The sequence below is a fragment of the Indicator indicator genome, chromosome 18 (assembly GCF_027791375.1).
Source record: "Indicator indicator isolate 239-I01 chromosome 18, UM_Iind_1.1, whole genome shotgun sequence".
NCBI classification, from domain to species: domain Eukaryota; kingdom Metazoa; phylum Chordata; class Aves; order Piciformes; family Indicatoridae; genus Indicator; species Indicator indicator.
In genome coordinates, this window is record NC_072027.1 from 14,226,272 (window position 1) to 14,242,685 (window position 16,414).

Genomic DNA, 16,414 nt, shown 5'->3' on the forward strand with positions numbered 1-16,414 from the left:
CATCCTCTGTTCTCCAGTAGCTACCACCAAATTGATCCTTTCCTGAGACACGGGGATCATATCCTCTTTTATTTGGAGGCTTTCTAGCATTCCTGATGTGATGTGCTTCTCTTTAATGCAGGCTGGTGGTGTGTAGTGGAGCTGGATGAAGCTGCCTCAGCCTGAGCTGTGTATAAGAGAACAAAGCTCGGTACCATAAAGAACACCATTTTTAAAGTGGGCCTGCAGTATATGGAGGTTTCTAGTGTTATGACTGCAGTGTGAGAGACAGCCTCGCCCGTAGAAAATGTTCAGCCTGCTTTAACATTGGTTGATCTATGAGCATTGAGAAAGAAAGGGTGAGGAGACAGAAAGTGTACATGTTGACCTCTTCTTCCCCACTGTGTAGAACATAGCAGGTCAACCTGCCATAACACCTTTTTTTTAATTATGTGCACTTTTTTCTATGCCTTCTCTCATGGAAGGATCTGAACCTTTTTTGATTCAGGCTGGCTCAAGGTATCTAAGGAAATAATTTCTGCTTATGAAAAAAAGGACCCTGGTAACCACCAGATGCATGTGTCTAGTATTTTGTAACATCTTGATTGCGTGCTGGAAAACCGACAAGTTGAATTTCAAGGTAGTTGATATCTACTGCTCTAATGCCATCTGAGTACTACCAAGCTTGCAATTCAGGCTTGTTTAAATGCTAAAAGTTCTGTTTGAAGTGGAAAATAAGAAATGCTATCCAAGTTTTAAATGGGGTCTGCTACTGTTACAATAGTAGAACAGAATGGACTTCACTTTGGTGCAGGTAGGCATGAGTTATACCCATATTATACATGGAGAAACTCTTTGATGTATACTAATTGTGACCAGACCCACCAGAATACTTGGAGTATACTGAGTAATCTTCCTCTTTATGTTAGAAAGGAGTAAGTCCAAAAGATATTGACTGTATCCTTGGCTCATTTAATCTTACATGATTTGATTAAAAATAAAACATTTAGTATTACTGTTATATATAAGAAAACCAGTTTTCTTAGTTTTCAACAATATTTATAATATGTTTCCTATTTCAGCCTGCAGAATACTAGTTAAGTGAAAGAATAATGGAGCATTATATACTAACAACCTGTATATTGCTGTGCCTTTCTTTTCTGTATAACAGCATGCATAGATTTGAAGTAACACCTTTATTATTTTAAATATATTCACGAGATACATGTTCTCCAATTATTCTCCTGTGGCAAGTATATTTTTAATAATTATTTGGCATTTGAGTAAAATCTCTCTATATATCTTGTAAAACTCGAAGTAATAACTAATTAAAGCAGTAGTTTTTTATTTGAAGAACAATTACTTCTTTTGAAACATGTTAAAAGCTTAGTTTTACAGTAAATTAACTGTGTTCTCTGTTTACGAAATTCTGAGGTTTTTGAGTTTACTGCAGCAAAGTTGTTGAGTGTTATGAGCAGTGGTGTGCTGGGAGCCAGGGAGGCCACTGAATCCAGGGAAGGCAGCTTGAAAAGTAGCATTTTCTTTTTGAAGATGTGTTTTTGTAGAGATGAATTAGTGTTTTTTAAATATATTGCTGGTTCTTGCAGTTGCAAATTGGAGTACTGTGAGGCATCAAAGGACTGGAGGAGTCTCTCCAGAAAATATTTTCTGACACTACTGCACCCAGGACAGTGTCTTCTGGTGTTACAGCAAAACCAGGTTCCCTGCAATTGCTGATTTGCCTTTGAGTTACTAGAATAAAATACTGTACTCATATTCCAGTCATGGTTGCTATTTGAATTGTCAAAAACCCCCATGTAACTTGTTTTTTTTATTAACAAAACAAAACAAAATCCAGAACAACTTCTTCAATAATGAGAAAATCTGCTCGTTAGGGCATTCCAGCTTTGATTCTGTAGCTTCTGTGCTTTGGACTCGGCTACCCAAATCTTCAATCTCATTAGCACTGAGGAAAAAACAGTCTCTCTCAAATGATTAGGTATAATCAGTCAAACATTTAAATACTTGAATGTGACTTTTCTGTTAAGGATGACTGATGGTTTCATTCTCCGTAAGTCCTTTTGACTCAACATTTTTCTTTTCATTAAATTGATGTAGCTCTCTGTGCATCCTTTTCTGAGAACACAGCATATTTTATAACAAACTTGTATGACTGGCTTAGAGCAAATACCGTGAAGAAGAATTAAATTTACTCTCTCATAACCAATTAAATCTCCCCATTATTCATAAATGTGGAACACTTCAGTAATTATCAGGGGGGGGTTCAGGTTCGCTTCATACTGCTTAAGCTGAAACTGCTTTTCAGTGTTAGTGGATGAAGAACTTGGGAAGTAAATGTCTTGTTGCTGTTATTGACATATTTCATGACACTTTGCTCATCTGTCAAGTTTTGCATTTAAGTCAACAAGTAGAATATCATCAGAAAGCTGCTTTTCATTTTCAGAGAAAGCAAATTCACACTGAAAGGAAGCAACAGTGTAAGACAGCTTCCAACACACATCTCTGATTTCTGGTTCTGTCTGTAGCCAACAACTTGCAACTAAGATTAATTTTCTTTTTGGAGGTATGTTTTAGTAGTTATGGGGCTTTATAGGGTTTGTTTTGGTTTGGTTTTAATTTGTATTATTGATGCTTGCAATACACTGAGAAACATAAATGGACTGGAAGAGCAGCTTCACTGAAACATACTCTGAGGATTCTGAACAAATTCTTCAGGTGTGGTCTAGATTTTGGAAAGTTATATTTGGCCAGAGATGGTGGATGGGAATTGAGACAAGTGCAGGATGGGAGCAGAATTCCCTGTTGCTGGTGGGGTAAGATCCATGCACTTCAAGGTGTTATGCTACTATAGTCTGATACAGAAGTCATTATAGCAACTGCATGTCTGGATAGAAATGTTTCGCTTCCTTTTTACTTGGAGAAAAGGCATAATAATGAGCCTCAAAGGAGAAAAAGGCCTATAATCATTTAGGTTGAAGTGCTTCTTAATTCAAATGGTGTGCTATTTAGACAGGGAATTTGATAAGAAGGATTAGAACTGGAAAAGAAAGACATTTTTAAAAGCAAAGCTATTACAGGGTTCATTACTTTATTTATATGTTCTCCAAAATCACATGAATGAAGGAAAAAAATGAGAGGCAAAAATACTGGCTTCAGTTCAGAATGTCAATTACTACTTTTTTAATCCTCTTTTCACAATTTATTTGACATCTTGAACAGTAGCCAAAAAAGCTATTATAACTATAAAACATATTCATTGGTATAAATCTCATTAAGTTGAGCAATTTAATTAAGGTATTGACATGCTTAATTGATACATGCAACGAGAGGCCATTTTCATATCTAATTTCCATACGCTTTCTGCTTTTAAAAAAACTAGCTCCGTAAAAATGTTATAGATTCAGCTAAGCCCTGTCATCCCAAAGGAGCACTTGCTACCATTTACCTTGATTTAGAGCCAACTACTCTTCTAAGTGGAGCTCCATTAAATGGATCTGATGTATGCCTGACTCAAACATGCGTCAGCTTCTCTTATGATCAATAGTGGAATATTTATATTAATAAAGCACCAAGTTAATTAAATAAAATAGTCTTCTGGGTAAACTTAAGATACTAGGGGATGGGCAGAGAATCAATATATTCTGCCATTTGAACATTAACTATGTGCTCTGAAATTTTATGTTACCTTAGCAAAGATGCTTGCAGTGCGGAAGTCTCAGATGCACAGAAACTCCCAATGCAGAAAGCTCCCCAGCATCCTGTGCAGGATTTGCTTATTGAGTTAGAGCAAAGCCAACGAAACCTTGTATCTCTTCAGCTTCTATGACTTCATTCCTCTAAACACACTGCAAGTCCTTTCTTTTGGATTGGAACTGGGCACAGTCAAGTAGGTATTTTCCCAGTTGCCTGAACTGTTTACTCCTACCTTGCCAGAGATTGCCATGCTTTATAAACTTGCCAAGTAAGGGATTTATCAGTAATAGTGAAGGGTCATAGGTCACCTGTTTCTTTTTGAGGACAATCCTCATTAGTATTTCTAGTTCCAGTGTATTGCGTGTTTTCAGCCAAAAGGACAACTGTTCTTCAGCCTTTTCCAGAAGCAGGACCTGCAGCTGCACCCACAGACACAGGGGCAAGTGGTGGAGCACTCGGTGGCCATGCTGAGAGGCCTGACAGACAGAGCTCGGAAGGAGATTTCTATATGAGTAGGTGACTTCTTAGTACTGTGGAAACCTACTCTTGTTATCAACATCATTTTTAAGTGCTAGTCACAGATTCCCATCATTAGCAAACTGCTGTCCTTGTAGCATTAATGTTATTTCTGTAACATGCAGATGGCCTTTTAAGGAAACAAGTTCCTTCAGGTACTATTGCAAAGCACTGATACTACTTCATCCTATTTTTTAATCTACATTTTAAGGCTTCAGTACAGCAAAGTGAAAACAGTTTCTGTAAATACTACTGCAGCTGTAATAGGATGGCTGGCTTTGATAGCCAAAGGAGATGTGTTCAAGGTAAAGAAAATATTAATAGGTTATTCAGACAGCTTTGTACTTGTTCTATGTAAACATGCTACCATCTATTTAGTCAGGGGCACCATAGCATTGCTAAAAACAGTGACTCCTCTGGTTCAGAGACCAGCAGTTGTGTGTTGAAGCCCTCTCTGAAGGTGGAGAGTGAAACATGCCTGCTAGCAGGCTTCACTGGCTGGTATGGGGCTCCTTCCTGCTCCTCTCTTGAAACTTCGTGGGATTGTTTGAAGGAGGTGAGTTAAAACTGACAAACTAGAATATGTTCCTGTGGGCCTTCTCATTTTAAAACCTGAAATGTGCTGGGCTGAAGAGCAGTGACTGCTGAGCACGCCCATGCCGTGGTTACTGAACGTCTCATGACAAAACCTGTGGCCAATGGCTGAATGGAAGATTTCAATGAGACCCTTCTTTCCTGACTTCTCTGTGAGAGATACTGTCTACTATATGACATAAACAAAACCATGATGTAAATCCACAGGGAGGTAGCATATGGACTAATGTGTAGAACTTATCAAAATAATCAGTATCAGTATGCTGGGCTATTGCAGGAAAATAGGTCTGATATTTTCCTCTAATGTATGATTTTGACTTGGTTAAAAGCTTCCTAGTTACCAGGCACAGTGGGAGAACTGAAAGAATAGTCTCCTTTGTCTAGTAGTGAATGATGTCTTCCAGTAGCTAATTTCAGCATTGACTGAAAATACTTGGGTTTCTTTTTTTTCATTTTTTTTCTTTTTTAATTAATATAGAACTTTCTGAAGAAGACATATATATTTGGTGTGTTTATTACTTCCAAATGTGTTTCATATATGGAGGAATATACTTTGGGTCTTGTGTAACATTATTAATCAAAACATGTATGTTACATGTGACAACTCAAAATACTCAATGGATGTAAAACTTCTTGCCATATTATTGTGGTATTATTGTGTATTATTAAAGTGGTGGTAATGCATCCCAACTTTACCATTTAAGATTTGTTTTGCCTTTCTTCTTTTATATCATTCTTATGTGCTATGATTTAGAAAGATTGAACAAAGAGTGCAGGCTTGAATCAACATTGGAACCATATGTGTTATAGTTGTATATAATCTATGTCATAATTGTATAAATTTAGCAGAGTGGCATTGGTTTAGTTAGAAACCCAGTTTCTGGGTTAGACTGAGTTCCCCAGTACTTAGTCTTTCCAGAAATTAACTGTTCAAAGAAAGGGAAAGTGATTACATCTGAGTTGAGATAAAAGCAGATTCCACCATGAATTACTTTCTGGAACCAAACAAAAACCTTTCTGTATGGAATTATGATGCAGAAATTGTATTTTTTTTTCCTTTTCTTACTGACTCTGAGTTTCTGTGTTTTAATTGCTGGTTTTCTGTATGTGCATCTGGAAGTAATGATGTGAATAAATAATATCAGAATATAAGCTTTCCAAGTTTTATAATGATGTTAAATTTGATAAGAGAACTATTTGTGTCATATGACACCCATTTTTTCAAAATCTTGTGAAAGTAGTTGAACCAGAGGTGTCATAAATTGAAAAATCCTTTGGGATAATTGAAAGTCAAGTATTATTGTTGTTAGGCATAGTTTCTCCTGGAGGCTGGCATAGCTGTAATGGACTTTAGAGACAATCATCATCATTCCCAGCGGTGATGAAATCAGATCACTCTGGAATTTGATATTCTTTGATTTGAGAGTGCTTCAGCAGTGAAACAGCAGCGTGTAGACATCCCATTGCTTCCTTTTGGAGTCTATTGTGCAGGAAGCCCTCCTCTCTCTCCCCCTGGTCAGCTTTTTTACATTTAATTTAATTTTCTGAGCTGACATTGTCAATCTGAAATTCAGCAACATGCTTGACAGTGAGTCGGAGGAAAGCTGAGTTCATTTTTGGAAGTCGCTTAATGCAAATCAAGTCTCTAGCAGATTACTGAAGCAAGGCATTCACTGATGAATCAGAGTCATGCCCTTGTTTCTTTGTTGTGTGCAGGAATAAAACTCCAAATGTGCCACAAGAATCTTTGAGAGTCACTGTAAACCATTCACACGTGCCCACATCTCTGAATGGGTATTTTGGGTGTTGGGGCATAATTTTTTTTTTTTTCAAAGTACAGTCTGGAGGTTTTTGTAATGCAGTATTTAGTTGGCTTCAGGGAACTTAACTCAGCTTGTAACTTAGTCGGGCCAGTTTTCTTTGTAAGAGGCAATGAAATTTTAGGGAGAGTGTCAGTTCATGTGAGTTGTCTTGATTTTAGCTTAGTCTTCAATAAAGTTTCAGCTCCTTGGTAGGTGATCTATGAAAGTATTTGTTGCAACCCAACCACAGAGGAAGGGTTCGCAGGAGGTTCTTGAGGGATACCTAAGGAGTGAGTGAGGCAAACTGACACCAAAATAGCTGAATGATTGGCAGCTTATTGATCACAGGTTAGTGCAGAGTGGGAGAAGGTGCTTAACTACCCGGACAATCATTTAAAACCACAAAATACTTTATGATGTTTCAGTGAATCGTTTCTTCTGTGTGTATAAGGTGTCAGAATGAGGTTTGTAGTGGTCAGTTGTAATGGTCAGGTTGGACCTGCTGTGAACTACTTGAGTAGCTTGTTGCACCTTGCATGAATATCCTCAATAGAGTTAACCACTTTGTGGTATTACATCTTGGTCTAATAAATCTAGCTGTCATATCCCCATAGAAAAATGAATTAAGGCTACAAAGCAGTCTGAAATGTATCTTATATCTGCAGTGTTTCACAGGGGCTTTCAGGAACTAACCGATTCATAGCAGGAAATATATATAAAGGTGAAATCGTGGGAGAAAAGCAGAAGCTGAAATGTTATGAAAGAATAAGGGACAAGACACATAAAACTCTTTTGTCTAGGTGCTACAGACTGCTGAATATCACTGCAATGGGTGTTAGTGCTCCAATATTATAATTTGCTTTCAAAAGTTTTATTCCAGCTAAAGCATTAGTGTGTCCCTCTTTTTACCACAGAATAATAGCCTCTTGATAACCAGGGCTTAGGTATAAACAGAATGTTGGGGGTTTTGCAGCAGTGCATTCAAATAATTTGCAATTTGTTTCTACCTCACTAGAATAAATGGAATGTCATTGTAGTTGTTTTTACTATCCGTGGATTCTGTATAGTTTTTATTACTTTTATATAGCCACAGAAATGCCTGTGGTGATCATACAAACAAATTCCATCATTGGCCTCTTTCAAGAGAACTTCATAAAAAATAAAACCTAGATCTTTACACATGGAATTGCTACTTACACATATGACAATAGTCTATTTTTGTTGCCAAAGTGTAGGATCACAGCCTAAATTAAATAAATACTATTATGATCATTGGTTTCATTCTACTATGTGATGGTTAGGTACACCAGAATGTAACTGGTTGGGGAGATGGTTTTCTCCATATATCAGTAAAGTGCAAAAAAATCATTGCTGCAAAAGTACTTCTTCTTAACAAAGGCAGTATTAGGTCAAGCAAGGCTCATAGATTCATGGAATGATTTGGGTTGGAAGGGACCTCAAATATCGTCTAGTTCCAACCCCACTGCCATGGGCTGGGACACCTTCCACTAGATGAGGTTGTTCAAGGCCTCATCCAACCTGGCCTTGAACATCTCCAGGGCGGGGACATCCACAACCTCCCTGGGCAACATCTTCCAGTCTCTCACCATTCTCACTGTAAAGAATTTCTGCCTAATCTCCAGTCTAAATCTCCCCTCCTCGAGTTTCATTCTATTCCCTCTTGTCCTATCACTACAGGCCATTGTAAAAAGTCCCTTTTTGGTTTTCTTGTAGGCCCACTTAAGGTACTGAAAGGTCCCTGCAAAGTCTCCCTGGAGCCTTCTTTTCTCCAGGCTGAACAAACCCTACTGATTTTTAGTATTTGCAATTTCATAGGATTTCTTTCCACTACAGACAAAAGTATAATGAAAAGAAAATGTCAACAATATAAACTTTGGATTATTCTAAAGAAGCTTAAAATATGGGAGCCTCCACATAGCTGAATTTCCACTTTGGAAAGTGTTAACGTCAATAACCTGCAAGAGAGTTTCTAGAATTCACATTGTTCTATCAGCAAGCAAATATTTATAGAAAAGGAAAATCACAGAGAGAATTATTTCTTTCTACTGATGTCAGTGCTTCACTCCTACCTCTTTCAGCTGTATGTTTTTCCTACTAAATCATTTTAGTGCCTCTGTGTTGGAATCTCACTTGATTGGAGAACAGTGTAATAGAAACACACTAGTAGAATTCAGTATTACGTAGGATTAACACCACATTGGGATCGCTTTTTGTCACTGCTCCTGTTGCACTGCAGCATCTATCAAGAGGAATCTCTCTTAAATAAACTGGCAGAATGGTACATGCTGTCTCTCTGCTGGCAGGCAGAGCTCACCACATGTGGTAAGACTTAGTGGAATTTGCATAAAGTCGTATGTATATGACTTTCAGCTTGCGGGGGGGGGAGCAGGGGGGTAAGGGTGGTTCAGTCTCTTCCTGTACCCTGCTAGAGTACTTGCTCTAGTCACATATCCCGTCTCATTGTGTCTGATTATCCCCTTGATAAAAAGGATTAATTATATTGATACCATTTTGCAAAGCATTAAAACCCTACATTAAATGCTGCTAATGAAAAAGACTTACGTATTAGTCAGGAGCTTAACTTATTTCTAGAGGGGTGCTTCTCTGGAAGCATTTCCTCTGAGACCACTGTCAGTTACTTCACAATACCTGCTCCCGGACATACCCAAAGTTGAGTATGAAAATGTTGAGCTAGAATTTGATTCTTGCACATATGTTCCAAAGGACAAAGCAGATGCTGCATTCTAAAATGAAAACTCCTACCTGCCTTAAGAAAGGTGGCTTTAAAATAATAGTCTCTTAAACGCTGCTTGATCACTGTTTGATTGGCATTCTGGAAATGGCAAGAGGAGGGATGAAGAACTGTAAAAGTAATAAAGACAGATGTTGCCTTTAGTTGGGCATTGAGATTAGTTTTACAGTTAATTTTAAATGATATGATAATATTTACTGATTTTGTAAGACATATTCTGGTAGGTTTAATTTTTTTATGGTTTTGTATTGAGTGTGTTGACAGCCAAAAGTTGTAGCACTGTGTCTAATTTAATGCAACAGGGTGGGACTTTTATTGTTGTTTGACATGATTAAGAAATTTGTTTAAGCCTCATATGAAGTGTGCACAGACATATATCTTCTGTTCTTTAAAATATGCAGAAATATTTCAGCATCTACAGAGTGATCCCTGTGGTTGTGTCAAGACAGAAATCATAAATCTGTAAAAGTCCATTCAGGTCAGATCATTTGAAGAGTTTTTCTTAACACATGGTTTCTAATTTGGCCTTGGAGAAGGTGGAAGATGATGCCAAACTAATGATCTACTACTACTAAGATGTTTTTCCTCCTTGATTGCTTAGTGAAGACCCTTCCCCAGTCTTTAAGCTCAATCCCTCTGAGGTATCCTGTTTTCACAACAAAGGTATGGGTATGTGTATGTGACTTGGATTCTATTAGACTATGTGAAGCTTTGTGTGAATGTTCAAGTAAAGATGTATAAAGTTAGTGCCTACCACCTCACAGTAAAAGCAGATCAACAAAGAATTTGTGGTGTTTATCTTCTGGAAGCTTAGCAGGGATACTTGTGCAGTAGTGCGTGACTGTGTGAAAGCAGTGAGGACTGGCTTAATTGGAATTTTTGAGCCAGATTCCTTCCCTTAATGCAAACAAAACTAGAGAGAGTTTCTCATCGTTTTCCCAGAGCATGAATTGATAGCCAGCTGTACTATATTTAGAAAAACACAATCACCTTGCATTGTTCAGGGTCCAAAACATCTGTAGGACCTGCTCATGTTTTGCAGAACTCAGCTGCTGTCAACATCTAGACTTTTATTGCAGTGGTAGCAGGAAGAAATTATTTTCCTTTTAGAAAATCAGCAGTGATGCCAAGTTTCCACAGAGTAATGCTATTCAATGCTATTGTTCTTAAGCTCTTGCCTTGTAGCCCATCGGCAACAAGGCTTGCCCATTTTTCCTGTTAGACAGAGAGCTCTAACTGCTGCTTTCTGGTAAACAGAGTTTTTTACACTGAACACACAGAACAAAAGAAGCTGTTACTTCACTGAGTGTGTAAGGCTTCTCCAGAGATATAGAGGCACTGGTGTGTCAGACTTGCCACAGCTTTTTCCACCTGGAAAATGAAAAATATCCTGAATTCATCCTGCATATTTACAAGGCTCAAAGTTATTGAATTGTCCTCAACAGTGAACTCAGTTATCTGTTTATCTGTAGAATATAAGAAAGTCCAATACTGATCAATTTTGGAAACACTAGGACAGTAGCTCCTAGACAGGAATAATATTTAGCTGTTGAAAATGTTAAACATTAATTTTAACCGTTAATAAACTACTCCACAATTTTGGCAAAGCAGGAAAAAAATCTTCTTCTGTCTTCACTGTAAGTGAAATGCTAGTTTAATTTGATACAAAGACATTCTAAAAATGTGGTTGAATATATTTGCAGACTCAGTTTTGATCCAAATTCAACATCTGCATTCTTCAGCTTGTGTGTGCTGGCAGTTACCCTTTCAGATACATTCACCACCGAAGGAATTCAGATCCCTTTCTTGCATACCTCAAGCACGGTGTTTTTCTCCTGGCTCAGTCCTAACACACTTTTGAGGCACAGCAGTGTTTGCAAGTACGCATTTGTTGCAAAAAAGACAGAGCAGCATCCTTCTGTATGGCTTCCCAAGAGTAAGTGGCTGGAGCTGTAGAGGAGGATGTGACCAGATCAACTGTATACTGTTCACATCTTTGAAGGGCCATTGTATTGATTGGGAGGAATAAATTGTAGCAGTTGGAAGGAAATCTGTGCTGCAACCATTCTGCTGCTGCTTTTATCATCCCAGTTGTGCCACACATGAAGACAGACAGGGTTTGAGGTATTGTTGTGGACTGCAATTGAAACTCTGGGAGACAACAAAACTTCTTTGGGAATGTCAAGCCTTTATTTAAAAGATAAAGTAACAGTGAATATTAATACTCTGTGCTGGAATTGTTACAAATATAATTAAGTTAACTTCTTTTTTTCCTCAATGAATTTCTTTGGTCCTTCTCTTCGCATGTTCCCCCAGTCTTACAGACTCCTCCCTTAGTGAGCATTGGGTCCCTTTGCCTACTCTCTTCAGTGGATGTAGAAGTTACCTGACCTCCAGTTCTTGCTCTGTGAGAAAGCTGACTGGTGTCATTCCTCGCTTCACTGACTTGCTTGTCTTTTACTATGTGTTACTTAGAGATTCCTATTCTCCTCGGATTATACTCACTAATTTTCCCCATCTGTTACTCTTTAACTCATGAATTGTGTTATTTAATTCAGTCAAACATTGTAGGATAGAGTTTATGTGTCACATGCTGTTACAAATTGATACTAATTCCAGTGAGACAATTTGCAGTGACCAGACCGGGTGAAGTATATGATCTTTTGCAGAGTAGTTCAGTCTGGTTTTAGTCCACTAGTAAAGAGATGTTGGGCTGAAGGTTAGCCACTAAATTTTAGTAGTGCACAAAACCTCAAGGACTTTTTATTTTCTTTTATTTTGCTAAATACATTAGGACTCAAATGTGTTTAACCCAGAAATCCTATTTGGTAAAATCCAACATGGATTAACTAATTCTCACTAAGTCTCTCAGCCACACCATTCTGTAGCTGGAATGAAGCTAGCATGCAAAATACTTCTTTCTCAGTATTGGTGGCAGCTGACTCTTAAAATCATCATTCATACCTTTCCATTAGTTTTATTTTGCAAAGCAAGGAAACTAAATAGCTTTCCAGTATTATTGTGTCAACAAGAGATGATGGGAAACAATTGCACTCCTAAGCCCTACATGCAGTTGAATCAACCAATGTTTGTCTTACAGTTTTGTATTAGCTGCTAAAGAGAGAGTTGTGAGTGAGCTCTCCTTTCTTATTCCTAGAAGTAACTGAGTTGTGGATAAGCTGGAAGGTACTTGAAGGAATCAGGTTAGTTATTCTGGGGTTTTTGTTCACTTTAGCTGAACATTGGTTCTGTGTGTTAGTGATTGACTGAATTTGCAGTTTTATTATGGGATCACCATACCATAACATGGGAAAGAAACGTGTTTGGCTGCGAAGCATTAGCTCCTGATGACTAGTTCTTGTATTTGCATTAAACTTCTTTGACGTTAAAGACAAGTCTGGTTCTTTACTGGTTAACACTGAACACTGATCTCTCTTTTGCCCATTTGAGCAGGAACAATAATAAAAGAGTAATGTTCAACCCCATGAAACACTTCTTAAGCTCTTTTTCAGGCAGTTCTTTGTTTAAAAAAAAAAAAACAAACAAAACAAAACAACACAACCCCCCCAAAAAAAACCTAAGAACTTTAAAAGTCTAATCTTTAAAAGACTTCAAAAAATCTATTTAAATTTTAGAATCTGTATGCCAAAAAAGATCTGGAAAAGAACTGGTAAATCCTCAAACAGTTTGGGGTTTTTTGGTTTTGTAAAGGGAGACAGCAGAAGAATAATGCTGCTCATTATTTGGTTTTCATATAATACATCTGATTTTTAGTACCACTGTAACTTTGCAAGTTGTATTAAAGTCGCTGGTTTAATGTTTTAGATTTGTAGTTCAAATGAAGACTTTTATTTTATGAATGTTCATAGGGTCTGTGTTCCCATTAACTGATTTATGTTCTGTAACTGGCAGAATAAAACAAAAAAAAAAAAAGAAAGAAAGAAAAAAAAGTCCTAATGTACTTTATTGCTCTGTTAGTTGAAGTTTCACTTAGGATGCAATAACCAGCTTTAAAGCAGGCAGCTAAACCCAGCATTACAGTGAAGACTTGCAGAGACACTTAGGAAATGTCAGCAGTTTGGGGGGGATTTTTTTTTCCCCTTTCCAATCATTTTATCAGTAAGGCTCTTGAAATTCACATTTGAAGATCAGTAAAACAGTATTAGACTTGCAGATCTGTGTCCAAAGCATTTTAGTTAAATTAAAATAAAAACTAAAAAAAGTTCCACTGATTTATGAGTTAGACTAACATTGTGGTCTGCTCTGCTGTGAGGGCATGTGAGCCACAGCTGCTGGATTTTGTTAGCTCCTGCATCTCTGATGCAAACATGAAATCAGTTCTTTACTATCTCCATAGCTCTGTTTCTCATGTCTGAACTGAGAATGCTGTTTCCTTAGGGGTGTTCACCACACTCTGCTGGCTGTGGAAGTTGTTGCTCAAAAGTATCCAGTATCGTTGCCTGCTGTGCTTTTCACCTAGTCAGCTCCTCCGTAGTCTGCTGCTGAGGCCTTTTCAAGTGTGTTTCCATCAGACAGGACCCCTGTATGAAACAGGCATTGGGACACATCCAAAAAGAGCCTGTGTTTTACTGAGGCTCTGTCCAGTTGCAGTCTCTGTACTATTTGCACTGCTTGAAAGCTGTGTGGCAGGTTGAACTGGGTGAAACTTGCCTGTATTTATCAAAATAACAGGAAGAACAATTTAATCTACCAGCATTTGTTTAGCTCAACATGCCTGTTTTACAAGGATGCAAATGTATTTCTGTTGTTGGACTTGCTGCTTTCTGTACAGAGGAACCATGGTGAAGGAGGGTGCTGCTGACATGCTAGCATGTTTAGTTCATCCTTAGGTCAAGTCATTTAGATCAGGTCTCTAACACTGTCGGAGTGCAGATTTTTTCAAGTGCGTGTTTCTCTTAACAGCAGAACGTTCCAGATATCCTTCTTAGGATTTATCATGCACCCAGGCACTAGGCTTGTTTCACAGTACAGAAATAGGGGGTTTGAAACCTCTAAGAAATAGGAAATGTATTAGTAATTATTTATTTTTCTTCAGATTTATTGCTTATTTTTACTTGAATACCACAGTCCCCTTTTTTTTCTGCCCAATTTTTTTTGTTTGGTTTGGTTTGGCCTCACATTAGTTTATCTAATTTTTTGCAGTTACTATTAATAAGTAAGATTTATTTTACATGCTGTCATTGAGAGTTTCCAATTATATCTGTTATGAGAAGCAGAGAATGAAAAGCTGAAACTTAAATCTAAACTACCTAGACAAGTTGCTTGTTGCAGCCTTCTGCACTCTCAGAGGAGATTTTGTGAAGTGCACGGGCTGAGCTTGGTTGGTCTTTGCTTGCTTAACACAAGTTTGGCACATTGTGAGGACGAGGAGGTGAACGGTATTCCTAATCATCTCCAGAAGGGATGATTATGATTGTGAGAAGGCAGTTGCAGGAAATGAAGTATGTGCTGGTGCATTTCCTTCTATGCTGCGTCACTAATGCTGTGCAGGCTGTCAGTCCTTCAGACCACTAGAAATATTCATGAAATCAGTCCACAATCCTGAAGATTTAGAGAGACAGTTTTGTTAGCTGGAGGAAAGTGCCTAAACTGAAAATAAAATTAATACCATTTACAAGAAGAATGTTGTAGAAAATGTTTGAATTTCCTACAGTCCCCTGTTTTTTGCCTGACTGCAAGTGAGAGCTGAGCATAAAGACAAAGCAGAAATTAAATATATAAATTAGCCCTTTTAGACTACAATAATTTCACAAGACAATACTTGAACACCTAATTCATTTTTTAAATGTAATTTGAAATAATGCACAGTAAAATGCCAGAAAAATGCAGCTTGGGGTGTTGCTGGGTTTAGCATGGTTTTAGCTGATCACACAATTCTACTTTTTCAACCCCTTTTTGTTCTGCTTTGCATGTCTCTTGCTTTCAGATCTTACTAATTTTTGCCTTCTTAAGCCATTTTGTCATGTCTTTAACCATTCACTGCAACTCTGCTGTGCTTCACTGTCACACCACAGTGACTCCCTGTCATGAAATCGGCCTTCAGCATAAGACTTCCTTCTTATACATTTGAAATACACTTTACTTTCAACTCTTCTCTGTCCGGGTTGCCTGATCATTTGTCTGGGTTGAAGGGCTGTCTTTAAAGAACTAATATTTTGTTGCTGGCAAAAGAAAGGGGAGGTGAAGGAAGGGTCAGGGTGTGGATCAGTGTTAAACAAATTGTGACGGTCACAAAGAATTTTAATCTGGCTTGAAAAAGAGACTTGTATTCAGCAGCACATTTTTGCTTGTGATGGTCTGAATGGACAATTGTGGCTACTTTGAGAATTTGGTGTAGACTGCATGACGGGTATAAATTGGATTAGTCTCATGACAAGGACATTGCCCCTTTTTTTTTTCTATCTGCCTGATGGAAAGCAGAAGAAAGCCCTGTGTGACACGTCTTGACCTGCAATGTCAGTGTGGGCTTTTGTGACAGGCTCTGATTTCTGGCCTCTCATTTGATAAAGCTAGTTTGGTGGAGAGTAGAAAGGAGGCTTGGTGCAACACAAAATGTACTTACAGAAAAGAGTATCTGGTGGTGAGTACAGATGACTGCCATTCCGTCTTAATAGTCATTAGAAAGCCAGAATTTATTTCTGAAAATGGGGCAAAGTCTTGGGCTTGTTTAACAGAGGGATGCATTCACACCAAGAGATGCACTGTGTAATGTCCTGTGGCGTGGTGTCACCTTTGCTCATGCTTTTGTCCATCTATCCCTGTGTCTTCCATTTACTCCACTTACCTACATCTGACATATTTCTCTCCCACTCTTCTACCTTCCTTTCATTTTCTTCCACTTCTCTCTTCCCCTCTTTTCTGTACACAAAAAGAGGAGTGAAATCACTCCCTCTTTTCCATGCTGACAGGATGCCAGTCAAGAAATCAATTTGAGTGCTGTTTTTTCTTAGTCTGAAGACATCCTGACATTCTGATTTTGTGCCTATTTCCCTTTAATACCCAATGCAGCCCTTCC

The 16,414-nt window shown here is 38.0% G+C and overlaps 1 protein-coding gene across 1 annotated transcript in view; it reads left to right on the plus strand.

Annotated features, from left to right (window-relative positions):
- The window catches only part of SLIT3 (slit guidance ligand 3), a 503,078-nt gene that overhangs the window by 239,574 nt on the left and 247,090 nt on the right, over positions 1–16,414 (plus strand). The gene's annotated exons all lie outside the window — the stretch shown is intronic.